At 42.4% G+C, this 21,515-nt stretch overlaps 1 protein-coding gene across 9 annotated transcripts in view; it reads right to left on the bottom strand.

The window, feature by feature from the left end:
• Positions 1–21,515, bottom strand: part of LOC129167858 (lysine-specific demethylase 6B-like) — a 64,676-nt gene that overhangs the window by 25,444 nt on the left and 17,717 nt on the right. Inside the window, exon 1 of one of the 9 annotated variants that reach the window (XM_054752476.1) lies at positions 13,069–13,719. The exons of 7 other annotated variants lie outside the window; for them this stretch is intronic. The gene's annotated coding sequence lies outside the window, so the exon portion shown is untranslated. Of the gene's footprint in view, positions 1–9,734; positions 11,184–13,068; positions 13,720–21,515 lie in introns of those variants that run through there. One more of the 9 variants, XM_054752475.1, reaches the window with a different exon arrangement.

Raw genomic sequence — 21,515 nt, forward strand, 5'->3', positions numbered from 1 at the left:
ATCCAGTACATCCCGACCCCAGCACACACTGAGAACTTTGGCCAAGTAGCAAGCGGCGTGTGCAGGCCTGCATGGTGTGAGTCGAGTCGCAGTGTTTAGCTGCTTAGTCACCGCTGACTCTGTGGCTGCCTTCAAGTTGGGGCGACGAGCTTTGTGCCTGCGGCCAACTTGCTCACACACACACACACACACACGCACACGCATACACACGCACACACAAAGTAGCAGGCAGTCGATAAATTCCTAGCTTTTTACAAATATTTGCAGGCAATTTAGATGCTCTGAAGTCACAGCCTGATGCCTTGACATGACTGCTTAGATCCTTAAATGAACTTTTGGCAGCTCTTTGCTAGCTTAGGCCTTCTTCTTCACGCTACTAGCTGTGTACACATGCAGTGAAAGAGTGAGCATACTCTTGCAATGCTGCTGGGCTTGTGCTGAAGGTGAGAGTCTAATTATACAATGGCTCCTATATACATTTGCATGTGCCTGTGATGCAAGAAGTACTTCCTGCAACTACACGGTGTGCACAAATGATAATGCAAGTGGGCAAATGATGGTTTTTCTGCATATATTCCAATTCCAAGCTATACAGACTTCAGGCAAAATTGACAAAATAGACATGTAACTCACTATGAAAAGTCCAAAAAATGTTCAATAATAAATATGGCAGAACTACAGACAGACGTGGCGGATGTGCATCAGGCCAACTGCGGTCTGGGTGGTTTTACTCCAGAACCTCTGCCATACGGCTCAGAGAAAGGTCATGCTCACAAGCCACCACCAGAGCACACACACTCAAGACACCCACGCAAACACACACAAGTTGAGGAAACCAACAAAGTGACTTCCTCTCTGGGACTAGCCGAGGAAATGACACCCACGTAAACAGGAGGAGGGTGGCAGACAGACTCTGACACACACAAAACGATAATGTCGGAAGTCAGACAGACAGCAATGGAGAGCAGTCACTGAAAAGACAAACAGAATCACAACAAGGGTGTTTACATTTGTGAGATGTTTTACCACAAGTCATGTGTGGTCTTCCTCCTCTTCTGCTTCCACACACATGCACATGATTAAGAAAAATGTCAAAATATTAAGATAAAGTCGTATTCTAACGAGAAAAAAAGCAATTTTACGAAAACAAACTGGTCATATTATCAGGAAAAATGTATGTTATGTTCGTAGCACAGTTGAAATATTAAAGAAATAAATTGTTCTTTTTTTTAAAGTTGTAATATTATGAGAAACAAAAAAAAACTAAATAAAGCAGTCATTTTTGGAAAATTAGGTTGGGGAAAAAGTTATATTACAAAAGAAGAAAATTTCCAAAGATTATTTAATTTGAAATATTTGGACAACAGCGGCAAGTATGGGGAACCCCCCCACCCCCCAGCAAAAACCAAAGTTTGTAATGAAATTACACTTTTTCACCTATATCACAAGTTGAGATGTAGTTTTTCTCTTGAAATATATATAACTTCTCAGCATATCGACATATGCTGCTTTACAAAATATACAAGTGGGCCTTGCATCCTTTCTATTTTTGTGGCCCTCGCTGGAAAAGGTCTGGACACCCCTGAGCGACAGCGTTACAGGCCACTGTGACAAAAACTCTAAAAAATGGCTAATGTATTATGGAAATGAAGGAATGCTGCCTGCATGTTCATGACATAATAAGTATCCCATAACAGTTTTAGTACGGCAAGTGGCACGGCACAATGTTGAACTCAAAGCTGATGGTTTCATGGTGAATCATCAGACTTTTCCTTTAGCTACGCCCCATAGTGAGCACTCACAAACTTCATAATTTCTTATCGCCCCTCTATTTAGTGTGCCTCATTCAATTTTGCCAAATAATGAATCTCCCTGGTGTAGTTCCCTTAGGTACGACACCTGGAAATGACAGAAAGCGCATGAAAATGGCGCCTTCACATCTAAATGGCTGACTTCCTGTTCCATTTCAGGCAGAGGGTTCTTGGGAATTTTTTTGTTAACATGTCAACTGATTTCCATGCCCATTGGTATAACTGGTGTCAGGGGCTAATTAGTGTCGAACATTCCATGGTGCTACGTTTGGGAGTGGTATATGATCAAAACTGGCATTTAAAGGGTTCAGTTTTTAGTTAGATGAATTAAATGATGATGAACAAGATGTTTATCATACATGATGTTTAGTCATTTTATATCAGTTTAAAATACAAATCTTACCCAATAACTCGACCCCTACCAGTCCGAATGTAACCTTCTTTTTAACAGGACATTAGTGTTCAAAGAGCATCTAGCGGCGCAATGTGGAAAGAAACACCACATTGAAGCTTGTTATGAAGGAGTCTAGCATCAAGGAGGGAGACTGAAGAGTTTATTACGAGAAGTTGTTTTAGAAAAAGGTGTTGAAGTGCTAAAGAGGTGACACTTCTGCGACCTCAAAACAACAAAGTTCAGATGAAGACGAGCAGGCTGCCGGCATGCCTCGACTCGCTTTGGCTGTCAGAGTAATACTCTGCTGTTGCTCACAGCAGCCAAACAAAACAAATACTTTGGAAGCATTATCTTCATTTTTTTATTGAGTTTAGTGTGTCTTTTGCATTTACCTACAGTTGCACTCAAAATTATTCACTTTTTTTAATTGCCCAAATCTTTTCGATAGATTTAGTAGATAGTAGTTTGGGACGCAAAATCCTTCTAGAACCAGAGGAGCAAAACAGTATTACTTAAAGTTCCATTAGTTTGTAACATTGGTTATTTTGTGTTATGTTCTGGGTCAATTGTAACACTTAAATGTAACACTTAAAAAGTGCATTTAAGACCATGTGTGTGTGATGCAAGTCATGCCAAGCCTGTGCAAACATGCAATTGCACAATGCTATTTAACTTCAGTGTCACATAGCAATTAGGTTGACTCAGGGATGCCTCTGTGAAAAGAAAATGTTCTGTTTCCTCACATCAATGAAGGTGAAAGTCAAAATGAGCGTAAGCAAATTGACTAAGGCTTTGCTGCATAGCGCAAGTGAGCCTGACATGGTGGCATACACACACAAAAATGTGCAATGTGCCCTAACCTACGTCTACTAATATAGAAACATTATGATAGTATAAATGGTAACGGTGACTGAATGGATGTGCACCATTCACAAATCTGTAGCCATGGTAATAGCCTTCATCTCTATGTGTGATAAAGGCATGTCTTTGTGTGTTTTCTGTGTATGTGCGTGTCCTTGACCAGCTGCACCGGGCAGAGGAAATGAGGCGGAACCCAATCTGCTGCACACCTGTCTGTTTTTCTCTCCGGAGGGGCCTCAAACACACACATACAGAAAATGCAGCTTTATAACACACAGACATGAAGAAGCTTGTTTCTATTATTGTGCAGGAGGACAGTTTAATGTTTGGTACTAGGACTGTGTGCGTGTGTGTGCGTGTGTGTGCGTGTGTGTTTGCACTGCATGATGGGAGAATATTAAAAGAATGTGTGTCTAGAGCGAGGATGGGGAAGGCAAGCGGAGGATGAAGAGGTTGGAGATGACAGCGAGAGAAGCTATATGTGTGTGTGGGAGAGGGAGGAGGGGTTACACTGGGACGCCAGAACCCAGTGACATGACACAGATGCATACTGCCACTGTGCACAGAGGCAGGGAAGAGGTGGGGGGAGTTTGGCGGTGTAATGGAGCAACCGTGATGAAGAAGAAGAGAGGATGGGAGGTATGGGCGTGTGGGGGCACATTGCCTTTTAGCTCCGCCTCAACATGGCAATGCAGATAGATGCTAAAGGCCTGCGCATCAATCAAGCATTATGGGACATTATTTTAATTACGGATGCATTCAAAGAGCTTACGTCACCCGGACGCTCGTTTGAGGGCTTGGCTGAGTGCTGGAGCCCACTCATCCACCCAAAGCTACATAAGCACACCACATGGGCCCACTCTAATTTTGGCTTTATTATGTGTGTCAGGAGGTCAAGTGTAGCTCGGCACACACGACAGATAGAGGGCGCTGTGCAAACATGAACACAAACACGACCAATGAATTATGCAAAGATGTAGTCTTAGAAATGTCTAATTGTATTAATTGTAACACTATGCATGTACACAAGAAAGAATGTGCTTACAAACCCCCATCCACACTTATATTTCTTCCCACTGCAGAATTGCACACATTAACATATATAAAAACAAGCAGGCTATCAGTCTGCCATCCCTCCTGCCTGCCTCCCGTCACACCTGCCAGGCCTACAGCAAGGTCACACACCTCAATTACCCTGTGCACGCACGCACACATACACACACAAAGGGTGAGCGCATGGCAGCGAGGAGAGATAAGACAGGGAGGGAGGAGTGGAGCGAGAGCAGATTTCACGCTAGCCTGAACACTGGCTAACATGCGCCGGCGTTGCTGACATTTTATTTATGATGTGCAATGCTGGGGACCTGCCCTCACTTCTCCTCCACCTCTTTGTGCCTCAGCATCGCTCCAAAATAATAAAGAGAACCCAAATGCTCCAATGAGGCGGACCCAATCAAAATTGCAATATTATATAAATTAGACAGTGAACTATGGCATCGCTACTACTGTAAAATCCAAAAGCACTCTCAACTCAGATTACAACAAACTTATTTTTAAAAGTTCATCTCACTTGAGTGTATCAAGTAAAACATAAACATCTATTGTGGTCAACTATGGCTATAAAGTTACATTTACTTAGTTTTTCAAGGCATTCGATTTGCATGTTTTTTTAAGTAAGGTCAACCAATTGAATTTTACAGTGTGTGAATGATTTATACAAGTAATCTTTAAGTGGCAATGCGCAAGGCAGGATTGGAACTGCACATTAAGAACTTTAAGCACACTGTAAACCTTCCTAACTAGGTGTTCCCAGCATTACTTGCTCGTCACATTTGGCTGTTTTTTCCATCGGAAAAGTCATTTCAGTTACAAAGTTATTTCAAATACGTCAGATCAAAACATGATCGCTGCATATGACTTCAAAACATGTGATAATAGCATCTACAGTATTTCACAACTTCCTGGAAGCTCACCATGCATTATGGGAACTGTAGTTATTTTAGGGTAAACATAAAACTATTAAATCTTTTTATAACTATACATTAACATAAATGATTAATAGTAGCAGCGAAAACTACCGTTATTGTTTTATCTTTTATGATTTTTAGTTTTTGTTTCAATTTGTGGAAAAAAGTTAACACATTTAAAAGCATCGTGCTTAGGTCATGCATGCAAAGTTATAATACATTTAAAAATGTACCTGCATTGTTTTGTGACTCAGTTAAATTAAAAAGTCGGCTTGTCCAATCATGTAGTTGTCACTGTAGTTTTGTACAAGTAATGTTAAAATATTGCATAATACGAGTGCAAAGGTGACTGTATGCGTTTTTATTTCATGTCTGGAGGGCTCTAATAATATGTTTGAAAAAGTCCAAAACAGGTTTTCTATGCTGTAACTGCAAAATATTTTATTTATAAATAAGGAATCCTACTTTGCAGAAATTCATTTATCACGGTCAGGCCTGGAACCAATTAACCACAATAAACGAGGAATGCCTGTATATTTGGGCTGTTAGAAAAGTACAATGAAAAAATGTGACAGGACAAAGAACCTTTTAACCAAGTCACAAAACAATGCAGGTGCGTTTTGAAATGTATATTGTCCCACAAATGGACAGTAAACAATATTATTGTCAACATTTTTTGAGACCAAATAAACCACTGTTATGATGATATATACATTGTCCCCCACTCCATCGCAGTTCACCTTTAGCGGACTCACTGTTTTGCGTTTTTTTTTGTGTTTTTTTTTTTTTTTTTACAGCGTTTGAATGCGCATTGTGTTCTGCGTCCTTATTGGTTAAGGGAGAACCTGCGCATTGTGCTGTACGTCCTTATTGACTAAAGGAGAACCCGCCCATTGTCTTCTGCCTCCTGATTGGCTGCAGACCATTTTCAATTCAATCTCCGTGCCGAACTGCCGTGTTTCTTGTTGTCTGATCGCTAGCAAACAGCTTGCAGAGACTCTGAACTCTGCATGTTTGCATGTTTTCTCCCCGACCCACAATGTCGACGAAGCGTACTGTACCCAACAGGCAGAAGAAGATGCTAACCATCGCACAAAAAGTTGGACTTGTGGACATGCTGAAGGGAGGTAGACGTTACGCGGCCGTAGAGCGGCATTACGGAACACTGTAAATGAATCTTCAGTTGAAGGAGAATGTGGAGGACGAGACTAGAGCAACTATATGTTTTAACAAGGATAAAAAAACACTTCAGCAAAGCGCAACCAGGACGAAGAGGCACGGTCAGAGGAGTGAAATACACGTGGGTCACTTAATTGTGTCCAACCTCGTAGGTTGAGCATTAAAATTCAAACGAAGGTTTGAACTTAGAGTATCTAAACAAGAGAAATGTGAAAAAATGGTAATGCCTTTCTGAAAAGTGTATAAAGTGTATGGCGAGGAGTTTTACAGCCTTAAAACTTACATAATCATTGAAAAAAAGTTGGCTACTTCACGGATTTCACTTATTGCTGGCTATTTTGGGGACCTATCCCCTGTGATAAACGAGGGAACACTGGATAATAATAATAATAATAATAATAACAGTAGTATCTAATCATGTATCATAATAATGCAATATTTCCTTTAATATGTATGTTCCATTTGTATTTACTTTGTTGACCAAACATCCCAGTGAGCGTTGACTGTCAGGACGAAGGCTCTGAATCTCAATGTGTAGTTTTTTTTCCCATGAAAAAGAGGGGTCAGGTGGATATGTTTGAGGTGGGCAAGTTGGTTTTGTTTCCTTTTATGTTGCTACCAGTTTCGGATAAATTCAGCATGCAGGCTTGTTAGTGTTGATGGGCTGACCTTGCTCATTAATATTCCCACACGGGGGCTATGGCATTTGGCTTTGCAAGCATCCTTTTCCCTCCTAATTTCTACTACATGCACTTGCACATTCACATTCACGCTCACATGCATTGCTCCTCACGAGGCTCCACTCTTTTGCTGTGTGTATGCTAGCGGCCCCGCCTCCCCCACAGAGACAAAGTGTTTGTATGACTGACAAGAAGTCTCCCACTGTTTATCGAGGGAAAGGCTTCTTGAGACGTCATCTGTACTTCTGTGAAGAAGGTGTCAGACGTTTCGCTCCTCATCCGAAGAGCTTCGTCAGCGAGCTTCACTGTTCACTGACGAAGCTCTTCGGATAAGGAGCGAAACGTCCGACACCTTCTTCACAGAAGTACAGATGACGTCTCAAGAAGCCTTTCCCTCGATGGACAACTCCTGTACGACTGAGAGCCTACACAGACGTCTCCCACTGTTTGCTGTTGTTCTATGAAGCATGTAGCAAAAACCAGTTCCCTTTTGCATGTATATGCCACCATCGATACGTGTCAGTCTCCACAACGCAATATAACGGATCCCATTCATACATTTCTGAGGAGACCACCTTTTGCTGTTACATGCCATTGATAAGGTTTTAATGTATGTTCAAATGACATTTGCTTTGGCTCTTGTAGTTACGGTGCTCCTCAAACGCATAGAGCAAAACCTCTGACTGCTCCTATTGTGTCTATGATACTTTAAACTTCTATGGAAATATATTGAGTGGGTTGCTTTGACTGACTATTTAAAAACAAACTTTCAACTACGTAGTGAATTACATTCATGCCTCACAATATTGCGGTTTGATTATCACTCCCGCTGTATCGCAAGTTTTCAGAAATGTATTAATTAATGATCGCTGTTTCGTGGTACACTATGGTCTATTATTAGTCAAAACATCTAAAAATATAAGTGATATGTAGTATTCTGTTCACTATGCGGCAGTAATGACAATAACTGAGACATTACATTACCTTAACACTGCATAAAGTCACAAAGTCATCCATGGCATGTCCGACATGATAGAGCGGAAAAAAGTTCTCCTCCCATTACATGTGGACGTGGTAAGTTTCTGACTTCTTAAGTTTAGAAATAAACTCGGGCCTAACTGTTTAGCTCGCTAGCTTGCTAACTAGCGGCACTCTCGAGTCCCTGCAGCATAAGTGTTCCACAATGTGGTGTAAAAAATGAATGATAGGAGTGTAAAGGTGACTATGGGGTGATATTTCATGTCTACAGGGCTCTAAAAATGTATTTAGAAAGTCATAAACAGGTTTTATATGCTTTAACTACAAAAATATTATATTTATTAACACTGAATGCTTTAATGTATTCATTTTCTACACCGCTTGTCCGCAATAGGGTCACAGGGGTATGCTGGAGCCTATCCCAGTTGACTTCAGGCGAGAGGCGGATTACATGCAGGACAAACAACCATTCACACTCACATTCATACCTATGGACAATTTAGAGTCTCCAATTAACCTAACATGCATGTTTTTGGAATGTGGGTGGAAACCGGAGTACCCGGAGAAAACCCACGCAAGCACAACATGCAAACTCCATACAGAAATGCCCAAACGGAGACACGAACCCAGATCTGGAATTGAAACCTATATTGCGGAAATTCACTTATCACGGTCAGGTCTGGAACCAATTATAACTAGAAACAGGGAACGACTGTACTTATAATTCATTCATGGATTACTTGTCAATGGCATTGGGAATTCCATTCTTACATCATTAAATAAAGTTTGTATTTCTTCTCACTCACGGATATTTTAATCAATTAAATATTTTTTAAAACTTTATTTAGGGCAACAAGAAGCAGAGAATACGTTTTATGTTATCTACCACCGTTATTGTTGTTGTCTATTTATCAGTGACTAACAAAATGCAGACTATTTTTAGACCATTTTAATTCAATGTTGAAAACAAAAATTTTGTTTTGGAGTTAAAACATGGCTGTTTTATACATTTCTACCCAACGGAGATGTGCTCAGGCATCCATGTCACATAATAAAACTGGCTTCTTCTGTTGTTCTGCCATTTTATCCATATAATTTTAAAAATACTGGTTACTACATCTTCTTCTCTTGTGAAATTAATGTTATTAAGGCTGCACTATTACGGTAATGTAAGTGTGTACAAGAGGACTCCAGTTTCCAATCACATGGTCTACATGTGTTAATTTGACCCTTAAAAAGCCCAACTCAATCTAATTTAGGTGTTTATATAAGTTTTAACAAAGAAATTCACCCAAATACATGCAATAATTCAGGTTTTTCTAATGCCTGTAAAGGTAATAAGAGGTAATGAGTTGTGTGTGTGTGTGTGTGTGTGTGTGTGTGTGTGTGTGTGTGTGTGTGTGTGTGTGTGTGTGTGTGTGTGTGTGTGTGGAGCCAAAAGCCGTTTGGACCACCACACTGAGGGATTGGACAGCTGTACTTTAGCTCTGACTGACACTGGACTTACACTGGTAAAAAAAGAAGAAGACAAGAGATGGAGGGATGAAAGAGGGCAAAGAAATAAGAGAAGGCTGCAAGCAGACACTGCAGGAAGAAGACGGGGGAAGGAGAGGGAGGAGGGTGCAGACAGACAGGGAGAATATGGAGGGGCTCCACTACACGGGACAGATCATGTTACCAGTCTGGGGGGCGTATACACGCAGAGCCAGACCCATAAAGGTCACAGTGCACCCGCTGTCCTCCTCACACTCACAGAGATTCTCAGAAACATTCCGACCTGATTGTCGTTGAGTTGCAAAACTCAGCTATATCAAGCACAAATGAACAGAGACACAACGGTATGAAAAATGTATGTGATTCTCACCAAGCAAAAGCGAGTCGTGGTGTGGCTACGGTGCTGACTTGACTTGAGTATCACAAACTGCATTATCTTCCGAGTTACACAAGCCAGCGGTGGGGTAAGGGTTCACTGTGCAACTGGGTTAAAGAGGCTGTCCCTGGGGAGGAACCGCAGTGAGGAAGGTGTACAGGTGGAGGAAGAGAAGGAGCCGTCACAACCAGGTTAATGCATTCATCTGCATTGATAGAAGTCAAGGCGGAGTCACTCATATCTCATGTTGTATCGTGAGTGTGTAGAAGCAAATATGTGTAGCTGAGAGAAAACGTGTGTGAAACCAGAGGAACCAGTGCAACCAGTGAGGTAAGGCATGGGGAACACTTTACTGGCACTTCATTAACAGTGACACTGACGATGTTGCAGTCAACTTTTCTTCCTGATAAATGCCACAAACAATTCATTAGAAAAAAAGAAGGGAAGGGTAACAACAGTTGTGCAATGCAGACGAATGTATGGAATATGCATTATAACATCACATGTTATTCTTTGACAAACACAAGCTTAAAGACCTCTGACCTTCATGCAGCGCACACACACCTGTGTTAGCCAGTCAACAATACAGCGTACACAACATCCATGAGTTCTGTCAATCTATCACAAGTAGCCTTGATCCGACTGGCACAACTGGAAGCCATTATCATGATCACATCAACAAAGCTCGCCCATGCTACATCTCACAAAGACGCTATGTGCACACTCAGCACAACACCACCTCTGCTCCCCTCCGCTCTTTCTCTCGCAGGCTCAAACCGACCAATGGCACTGGAAGTTGTCATCCTTGCCCCTGCACCGTATAGTCCGCCTTCTACCAGGCTAATTACACCCGCGGCTACCTCGTGTGCTCTTGCGTTTGTCATTAGTAACCAGGCCAAAAAAGCTAATCTGCCAATGCATAATAGAATTAAGCACATAAAGCTAATCCTGCTGCCATGTAACAAACTGAACTCAGTGACCCAACGAGGCCTTTAGAACAAAATGCAGCTACTGTTTAAAGCGTGTGTATAGTATATACCGCGGCCCCCTTTGGATCATGAAGCAACTGGCAGAAAGTCAGGAAAAATACTCCCTCTTAACAACTCCTGTATGCAATTCCACGCATGTGCCGAAAATTACAACACCCTGCAAAGAGGCCAGATGGTGCCAGACTTCATATAGTGTACTCTTAGCTCTGATAGGAACACTGTGTATACTCATAATGGTCCCTTCATTAAATACACCTGCATGCATACATAAAGCTCAGTTTTGAGGTGAAAATTTAGTGCATTCTTGTGGTTGTGGCTTTTTGATGTCATCAGGTGGTCCAGGTGTGCCTAATAACAAGGGCTTTCCCCCACTTCCTGAGCAAATGTACATTTATTTACATCGAGAGTAACATAACAGTACAGCAAGCCGTTGTAGACGGCGCCAGCCAGCCTCCCCTCACCTCCTCCACGGCTGTCTGCTCCTCACCCCTTGCGCCTCCACCCCACCACCACCACCCTCCTGTTTTTAAACACAAGGCATCAGCTGGCCCCTCCCCCCTTTCTCTTTTTCTTCTCTATGCAGCCAGCACACTCAATCACTCCCTCCTTTCTCTCTCCATTCCAATGAATGCACAATCTCCCCCTTCAGCTGTGAGGGGACAGCCCCCGCGGGCGAGGAGGGTTACAAGGAGGGAGCGACACACACAGAGAAAAACACACCCCTACATGTCACATCTTGTGTGTGTGCACATCTGCAGAGGAAGAGCAGGGCGAGGAAAAGGCAGGGGCGCGGGTGGGCGGAGCAGGAAGTGGCTTCACAGACCACTGTCATCACGTGCACATTTATCTGCAACACATTTCTAATTTTGGCCATACTATAGCGCAACATGATAACACACTGACCTGACACTGGCATGCTTCCAATAAAACTGCTAAATTAACACCTCACCATGCCATATTGCCTTGACTATCTACAGCTAAAAATGTAATCACTGAAAGCATAAAGCTACTCCACTCAATCACAACTCAATCCTAATCAATTCCAGTCTAACTGACTTTAGCATGCAGGTCATATGAGTTAATGTAATAATAATAATAATGTAGCATGTTGTGGAGACTGCATAGGAAGCAGCAGTGCAAGTGTAAACAGATTAGCATTAGCGCCCTGTAGTTCCAAATGGGGCAACCCTGGCTGAACTGTGCCTGGCACGCCACTGCGGGATGACTACAGCTGAAGGGGAAGTAAGGGCGGGGATCGAAAATGTAAAAAGAGGTGAAGATGCTCCACTTCCGGAGAAGGATGAAGGACCAAATCCCCTCAGGAGGTGGAGTGGGGGGGACTGCAAATGGAATAGTGTATCATGTAGAAGTGTGCGCATGTGCAAGCCGGGTGCTCACGTGTGTGTGTGTGTGTGTGTGTGTGTGTGTGTGTGTGTGCGTGCGTACAGTATCAGTTTACAGTAGTACACATGAGATGTCTAGAAAGCGGTTTTATTCTAGGAACGTTTACAATGATTTAAACGTAGGGACAACATGCACACGCACGCACACACACACACGCCAATCATTATCTGCAGGCAGACACCAGAACAAGTGTTGTATTTCTCACACTCTTACACAAAGGGGAGCACACAATCACACACACAAACACACAGAGCCGGCTACTTTTAGCTGGATGCTTACAAAACAGGTGCTGACCGCAGACCAGCCGAGTGTGATCAGAACAAGCTGAGTGACCACAACACACTGAATCTCATGACACACACTTCCTGAACTCTCATAAGAGATGCAGATGAAAAGGTAAAGCTGTCAGTCACTTGTCACCATTCACCATGGTCACATCAGCTGAACTAAGGAGTGTAGGAATCCTTTGTGCAAACTGGAGTGGGTGGGCATGGATGTAAGACAAAAAGGACACAAAGAGGCAAAAATATCAAAATCAGTAGAACAGGATCACCAAAATCCTGATGTCTGATGCCTGAGGAGCAAACCTGACTCCTTTGTTGGCCTTTTAAATGAGGTTTCAAATTCCTGCTGCTTTCCAACTGAGCTTTACGACACCATGACAATTCCAAGACTTCTCCTCTGTACAAGCCTGCTTTTTGGCTTCCTTCACATGCAAAAGTTTGGGACGCCCTGTGACATAAACATTCCGTCCCGTCCACAAAGAGGCACACACACACACATGCATAAACCCAGCTGGAGCACACAAGCTCCCTTTGTGCTGCATTCCTTCCTGCCTGCTAGCCTTTAGCTTAGCTTCCTCTCCATCTGGTACACAACTTTCCCCTTCGCTATTGTCTGACGGCTGGCCAGCCGGCAGGGAAGGCTTGTCTTACCGTGCTTGGACGGGACACTGGGGTGAGGTGATGGGGACTTCGGCGTGGGACAAAAAAGATCCAAAAGGGGTCCGTCGGATAAGCGGCAGCCAGCTCAGTAGATTCCCAGCAGCTCCACAGCGTTCCTGCTGCCTGCCTGCACTCCCAGCTTTGTGTGCTGTGTGTTTTCCCTTTAAATTGCTCAGGCTGCCTGCCCCCACTACCTTGGCTCACACACACACACACACACACACACACACAGGCACACACACTCAAATACGCACACAGTCAGCTAGTCAATGCACTAAACACACTCCACTCCAAGATATGACACTAATTGTAACTAAAATATTTTTGTGCAGTCTGCAGAAAAAAAGCCAATCAAACAAATCCTCTTTGTCTTCTTGTAAAAAAAAAATATGTAAGAAGAGTGACACTTGTTTGGGATCTTTTTCCCCCTCTTGTGTGTTTTCTCCTGCTCACCCTCTCTCTATATTCTGTCTCGCTTTTTTCCCCACTCAGTAGTCAAACAAAGAAAGGAAAGGAACAGAGAGCTCACACACGAGCACAAACACACACGCACACACACATGCAGCCCAATGGAGCCCAACCCCCCAGCCTCTGATTTTTTTTTTCTCCCTGCCTTTTTCTAAACAGCACACACACACACACACACCAATACCCCCCACCCTCTCTCCACCTCCACATCCCTCCCTCAGCCTGATCTGGCCTCGTTCTCATTCGTCTCCTCCCTCCCACCACCACCACTACACACTCCCCCCACTCCTCTTGTGTGTCAAACAGATGGGATTGTAGAGCAGACGGAGACTTGGTGTTCACACTCTACCTCCACGCCTCATGCACACGATTGCTGCAGCGCTTTGACCCGACATTCAGTATGGATGTCTTGCGTAACAATAATAACAATAAAACTGCTTTAAAGACGCGCTCTAAATAACACATAAGCAAGAAATACCACTGGTAGTATTGTGCGCCCACACTGGAACAGTACGTGAGTTTGACCATGTGCTATTTATTCAAAATATGTTTGTTCATGTTTAATGGTACAAAAGGTACTATTGACAAACGACAGCGGGATAAGAAGTGTCCCATGGTTGGCAATGTTACACACATTTCATGTTTGCGTTTCTTTATTGGGAGATGTTTCCAAAGAAGCGCACACACACACACACACACACACATACACACACGCAGAGCGCCAGCCACGTGCGGATGGAAGATGAAATTCCAGAGCGTGGAGAAAAAACCAGAAGAGAGAGAGAGGGGGAGAGAGAAGGATGATGGGATTGAAAATACAGCAGGGAGCGCCTGCATGCACTCTCTGACCAGCGCAGCGGCAGGAGGAAATATAGGTGCTCCGACTGCACCCGCTTACTCCTATAGAGCCCCCCCCCACACACACACACACACAAACCAGCACCGCTCCCTCCTGCTCCTTATGAGGCAGACGGGGTACCAGAGCACTTCCAGAAAGCACGAGCCGTGGTACATAGCAGCTGAGTATGAGCCAGCTATAGTGGCTGATGCTGCACATTGACTGTGCACATGCACACATACCACTACATGTAGAACACAAACAGCTGCAAACATACACAACATACACACACTTATGATGCTGTCTGGAGGACTCTGATGGTCTTTAAGGGTCCCATTTTATAGTACAGTATTTTTCACAGAAAAATCTAGCCTTGATGCTAGACAGTTTGGAAGTTGTTTTAGTAAGTCCTACTGGGAACACAGTCGTGCGTGTCTGTAGCTTTAATGCTAACGAGCTGTGTCCACGCCTGTGGCTCTAAGGCCGCTGTTGTGCACTTTATCCACTTTTTACATATACACTGTAACTCTGTACTTGTCCAACATAATACTAGTAGATGACATATACCCAGTGTTGGGAGTGGCCACGTTAAAAATCACAGCGTTACTGTAATCTAAATACAGTGGAACCTTGGTTAGCGTCGTTAATCCACTCCAGAACGTCTGACTCTAACCAAAACGTACATTAACCAAATAATTTCTTCACATAAGAAATCTAATTAATCCATTCCAGAAGGCACACAATGTTAACACAAAACTATATTAATTATATTATACACAAAAGTAAATTTTAGTTGTACATGCAGTATAGCATTTGAAATGCATATAAATACATATAAATGATGATTGAAAAGGAGAAATAAATATTAAATTTTACTTTCACTGAAGACATGACTGTTCCCAAAGATACGATGTGGGAGCAAGACAAACACGGACACTACCTGCTGGTTTTGCCATGAGTTATTTTATGAATTCAATAGTTTTTCTCACTTCAATAACCCAAAATGGAGCCAAAGAAAGATGCAAATGCCAGCAAGGTGAGAAACACTATTGAATTGGGCAAACCACAAAGATGATCCCTGTTGATCTTGCTGCCACATTGTGTCTTTGGGTACAGTCAGGTCTTCAATGAAGGTAAAAGTAACCATAAATGTTCATTTATCATGTTCATCCATCATTTACATGCATTTCATTCATCATTTATATGTATTATATGTATTTCCAATTGCTGATGACATCATAGACGGGAGACATACAAGTAATAAGACGTGCGCCACAGCCACACAAGAGAACTAGAGGCAACAATGAAGAATATGAAGCAGTCTGTCAAGGTAAAACTTGTTTTCAGGACAGAAGTACAGTCACTACTTCAGCATTATTGATGTAAAAGGCATGAATATACATGTGAAGTGTATATTATATTATGTAGAGTATGCATGTGTCCGCCCCCTTTGTAAATCTCTTATCATTAAATATTTCTCAACAGCACTACAAAAGGTACATCCAAATTCTTTGACAAATTTTATGATTTTTCCAAAAACTAACAGAACAATTACTCTTGTAACTAATTACATTTAAGGAGTAATTTCGTTACTAATTAAATTCAAGTAACTAGTTACTATAACTAATTACTTGTTTTAAGTAAATTGCCCAACACTGCATTTACACTCCTGATCAAAATGTTAAGACCAGCTGAAAAATTGGAAGATTCTACATTTTGCACTGTTGGATCTCAAGGAGGTTCTAAGTAGAGATTCAAAATGCAAAAAGAACAAATGGGAGTGAGGCAAAAAAAATTGAGCAAGTAATTTGTAGCAAACATCCATTAGACTGATTTTTTTTTTTTATTTGGCAGCGAGCACTAAACATGGGACATTGAAAGGTGGAAGAAAGTTTTATTGTCTGATGGGAAAAAATGTAACCTTGACGGTCCAGATGGCTTCCAACGTTACTAGCATGACAAGGAGATCCCACCTGAGATGTTTTCTGCCCGCCACAGTGTAGGGGAGTCCATCAGGATCTGGGGTGCTTTTTCATTCAGTGGAACACTGGAGCTTCAGGTGGTGCAGGGTCGTCAAATGGCGCCTGCTTACGTACAGATGTTGCAGCAGGCATCCATCATGAATGAGGGCCCTCGTCCGTGTGGTAACAGCTGGCTTTTTCAACAGGATAACGCTGCAGTTCACAATGCTCGCTTGACCAAGGACTTCTTCAGGGAGAATAACATCACTCTTTTGGACCATCCTGCATGTTCCCCTCATTTAAATACCATAGAGAACATTTGGGGACGGATGGCAAGGGAAGTTTCCAGTTTCCAGACAGTTGATGCCCTTCTTCACCACTTGGAGCAATGTTCCCACTAGCCTCCACGAAACACTCACATCAAGCATGCCCAAACCAATTTTTTCAATGATTAACAAGAACGATGAAGCAACTCATTACTGAGTCCTACTGGGAACATTTTTTGTTCTGGTTTTGGAGAGCTTTCTTAAGCAATGGTCTTAAACTTTTGATCAGCTGATAAACAGCCTATTTCAGTTTAATTGTTTTTTTCAATAAATACTTTTTCAAAGTGCTTTTTGTCTCACTCCGCCTTCTTTCTTTTGCATATTGTAGCTCTACTTAAAACCTCATTAAGATGATGTGCAAAATGTGCAAAATGCTAATTCTAGCAATTTTTCAACTGGTCTTAAGATTTTGATCAGGTCTGTATATATCTGCCCAAATGTTTATTTTTTAATAATTACCTATTTGCCTGGGGCCCTTAGACTTCTCTAACGGCGACCCTGGCCAATAGCACTAATCATAAATAAATTGAAAAATGTACAGTTCATCCATGTTATCGGTTTTGGCCGATCTCACTCATGGATGATTGGTATTGGAATTGGCAGCATAAAACCCTGATCAGAGCATCCCTAATGTTAACACCTTAACTAAATCGTGTTTGGCTTTGGCTTTGACTAATACATTTACATGCATGACAAAAAAACACAATATTGCATGAATTGGCTTAAAGCTAACTTTAGAACACGCATGTACTGTAAACAACCTTAATTAGATCATATTTGGCTTTTAAGAATCAGATTAACATACCTAGATTATGCAATTGGAAACTAGTTCTCTCTCTTGCATGTAAGCACTACCAGATCAGAGCCGGTGTTCTGCGCAAGCATCAGCCTACAGTACACGATGGGATATAACCCTGAATTAATTGTGGCCAGGTGGGTCATAATTGTGGAAAAATAAATGTTTGCTGCTTGCACATTGCTAGTAGATGTTCAAGCTAATATAACTTTAGCTACAATCTAAATTACTGCCAGATCACTCAAGAATGCAGAGAAAGACAGACAACTGTGTCTGTCGCAGCATTAAAGACATAATTAGTTCAGTCAACATGACTGAAGGAAGCCGAACGGTCGTTCTTTGTTACTTATAATAAGCAGACCTACAACACTGCAACACTGGCCAAGAGTTTATATGTGAAGGTCAACCGGAAAAGGCAAACATTTACATAAGCATAAGCACCATCTAGCATTTGCCTTGGCTGTCACTCAACCTCAGCTTGCCGATAGCTAGCTATCCGCCTACTGTAGCTTCTGGTCTTCGGATGCCAAATGTGAATTTTTACCGCAGTGATGTTTTGTCTTTTAAAAAAGAAGGAATGTGGTTAGTTCAGTGCTTGGGGAAGGTACAAGTGGATATCACACACACACAAGGAACATAGCAATAGTAGTAATGCTTTTGCTGTCATTGTAATAATTATGTCCTGTCCTCAAAACACAAGTTATGTGTACGTTTTTTTAATTTAACATCTATGCATAGTGTCCAAACTGAATTTATAGTGTTTTAAGGACAAAAGGTCTGTTCAAGAAAGATATTTATTTTAATTCTGTTAAGGAGGAAAGACTTCACTCAACTTCCCACAATGCACTGCAAAGCTGTCCAAGACATCCACCCATCCATTTTTTTTCCCCCCAGAGCCTATCCCAGCTGCCTTCGGGCAAGTGGCGGGGTACACCCTGGACTGGTCGCCAACTAATCGCAGGGCACCATTCACCTATGGACAATTCAGAGTCTCCAATTAACCTAACATGCATGTTTTTGGAATGTGGGACGCATGCACGGGGAGAACATGCAAACGGCACACAGAGATGCCCAACGAAGATTCAAACCCAGGTCTTCCCGATCTCCTGACTGGGTAGCCAACATGCTAACCACCGTGCAGCCCGCTGTCCAGGACAAGCAAGACAAGCAAGACAAAATGAGTCAGGTGCTACACAGTCACATATGATGGCACATGACATAATCCTCTGCCTATATTGATTATCATTATGTTGATTTGGCCCACAGCCAGCAAGTGCTAGCATTTTTACTATTTGTGCTGGAGAGCAAAAAGAGATGAGAAAGCAGATGGCCTGATAGGAGGTGGTTGGAGGGGTCGGTGGTGGTGGTGGGCCATGGGATGCAGCCAAAGGGACAGAGATAAAGTGAGCAGGCAATGGATCATGGAAGCAGACAAGAGGGGAAAAAAAGTGTTTTGGAGAATATTTAATTGAGCAGCCATTGAACAAATCAGCAGGGGGAAGAGAGGGAGGCGAGATGCAAGTCAACGCAGGCGATCCTTTTATGGAATCTCCTGTTACATAAGAATTGCTCACTGCAGACAGACTGTGACACTAAGGCCCCGTCCACACAGGAACGCTCTTGGGTTTGTTTGTTTTTTGGCGGGTTGAAAAAAAAAAAAACATGGCCACACAGTGTTGGATCAGTAAATAGTCCTGTCCACACGGGAACGAATCACTGGGTGAAACTGATGTAATACATAAGGCACTCCTACATGTGGCGCTGTAAACAGACACACAGACAAAACTACGTGACACACCAAAACTATAGAAGAAGAAAGAAAGCATGCATTGTCTGTCTTCTGCTTGTCCGGTTTGTCTGGACTGACGACGAAGTGGAATTATTTCTGCGTGTCACTTTGGAATAAAAGACAAAAAAACCAACACAATGTCAACTAGGAGTCATGCCAGTCGAAGTATTCAGCTATTATGTTGGCTTTTTGGCAGCAGTACACAGTCACTTCTGGTCACGTGATGGCGACAAGGCACCAAAGTCATGGTTCTCCTGCTTGCCCACACGACAACGACAACGTGCCGTTGTTAGATTTCCACTCTCTGGAATCCGTTTCCAAAAAATACAGTTTCATGGTACCCAGAATAGTGTTGTTGTATGGATGAAAGGCGGAAATTATCAAATCAAATAAAATAAATAAAACTGTTTCAACCTGAGAACGTTCCCATGTGGACAGGCCCTATGAGTCAGACCACCTCACAGGTATACCAGTGTTTCCCCGTTTTATGAGGGGACACACACACGCGCTGTGTTCGTGCACCTGCATGTGTGTATCCCAAATGAAGCTGTAGAGGGGCAATCAAATTACTGTAATTTCCGGGGTATAAGCCACTACTTTTTTCTCATGCTTTGAACCCTGCGGCTTGTACAGTGATGGGGCTAATTTATGGCAAAAACTACATTTCCCATAATGCTAAGAGTACAGCTTAAAGAAGTAGTGACGTGTACAAGTGAAGTGGAAGCCAATATCATGTTTTTAAGTCTTAAGCAGCGATCTATGACACATCTTAAGTAAGTTTGATCAAATGTAAAATTACTCCAACTTCTTAAGAGTTTATGAGGCTGTTCAATTGTGATGCTTGTCAAAATGACTTTTGACAAGTGTTTTTAGTTTACAAGAGGACGTGGAGGAGGACTGCGATGAATGACTTTTCCAGTAGGCTACTTTTGAACTAGTTATATTACACTCACTGTTCAGCATTGTTTAACTAGCCATGTTGCAACGCACTGTTCCCACTGTTTGGAATAGAGCATTTATTTAATCAAAAGTTTTATTTCTGTGTCCTAAATATTACATGTTATGACGTGGACACCTGCGGCTTATAAACAGGTGCGGCCTATATATGTACAAATCTTTTTTTAAACATTAAATTTACTGGGTGCAGTTTACATACCAGTGCACTCTGTAGTCCAGTACAGTCAACTTGCGTGCCCCCAACCACCAAAAGCTGGAAACCTGGAGGATCTTTCACCTTCCATTTTTACATCTTGTCAGTGTTATGCCCAGCTGCCACAATGGTTTTGTCTAGAAGAAAAGCAACTGAATGGGTCACAGACAGAGTGAGGATTGGGAGTAGGCCTGAACAAGCTCTCTTTGTGCTACCCTCAACAACTTGGTTGCCTTCTCTCTCAAACTATGTGGAGAAGAGGTTGGAGAGGTGATTAATAGTCAATTAATGTTTAATGAGCTACAGCTGTGCTCAATTAACACTGGTTTAGAGAACAGTCTCTACAGAGTCAAGAGATCACATCTTCACCAGACACGAGGAGGGTCTCATTCAGGGTCCAAAACAGCTTGTCCAAAAGCTTAAAAGAGTCCAGATTTTTCATCATCCACAAATCTAATCATCAGACAAAGAGAAACACTCACAATGTCCTGACCAGACGAGACGCACACCCACACGCTGTTGACATTTTGACAATTACATGCACGAGACACAACAGCAAGATCCAAACAAACAAGATACCAGCGTGATGTAACAACGTGCAACATCAGACGCCATTGGAGGAAAAGCCTGTTTTGATGAGCCAGTAAAAGTAGGGCATCTTGTGTACATCAACACAATCTGACAACACACCATTCTAAATCCCTGCTATGCTGGACACGGCTGATCTGAAATAAACACAACTGTTATATTTTTAGGCAAATTCCTTTCTTCATTTGTCAACTTCAATTTGTCACGCATCCATAAATTCAAACCTCAAGGCACGATCTGAGCAATCATTTCGGGTAAACACTTAAATATTCCATCATCCACAATTTTCCTCAGATAATCCCTGGAGTTTTGTCTTCTGGAATTCCTCCACAGATTATCTTTTGCTTCAAATCACTCCAAGTGGGCGCAACAAGGACTAGGAGAGGGGGCATCTTGTTTTAAGAAGTCTGTGAATCCTGCTGGCCTGCAGTTCCCCCGCGGACATGCTTTGTGCACGTCTAAGAATGCGCTTGCTCCATCACTCTGTTGACACCCTCCCCCTCTTATGTTGTTTCACTGCTT

Source organism: Dunckerocampus dactyliophorus, chromosome 15 (assembly GCF_027744805.1).
Source record: "Dunckerocampus dactyliophorus isolate RoL2022-P2 chromosome 15, RoL_Ddac_1.1, whole genome shotgun sequence".
Classification (NCBI taxonomy): domain Eukaryota; kingdom Metazoa; phylum Chordata; class Actinopteri; order Syngnathiformes; family Syngnathidae; genus Dunckerocampus; species Dunckerocampus dactyliophorus.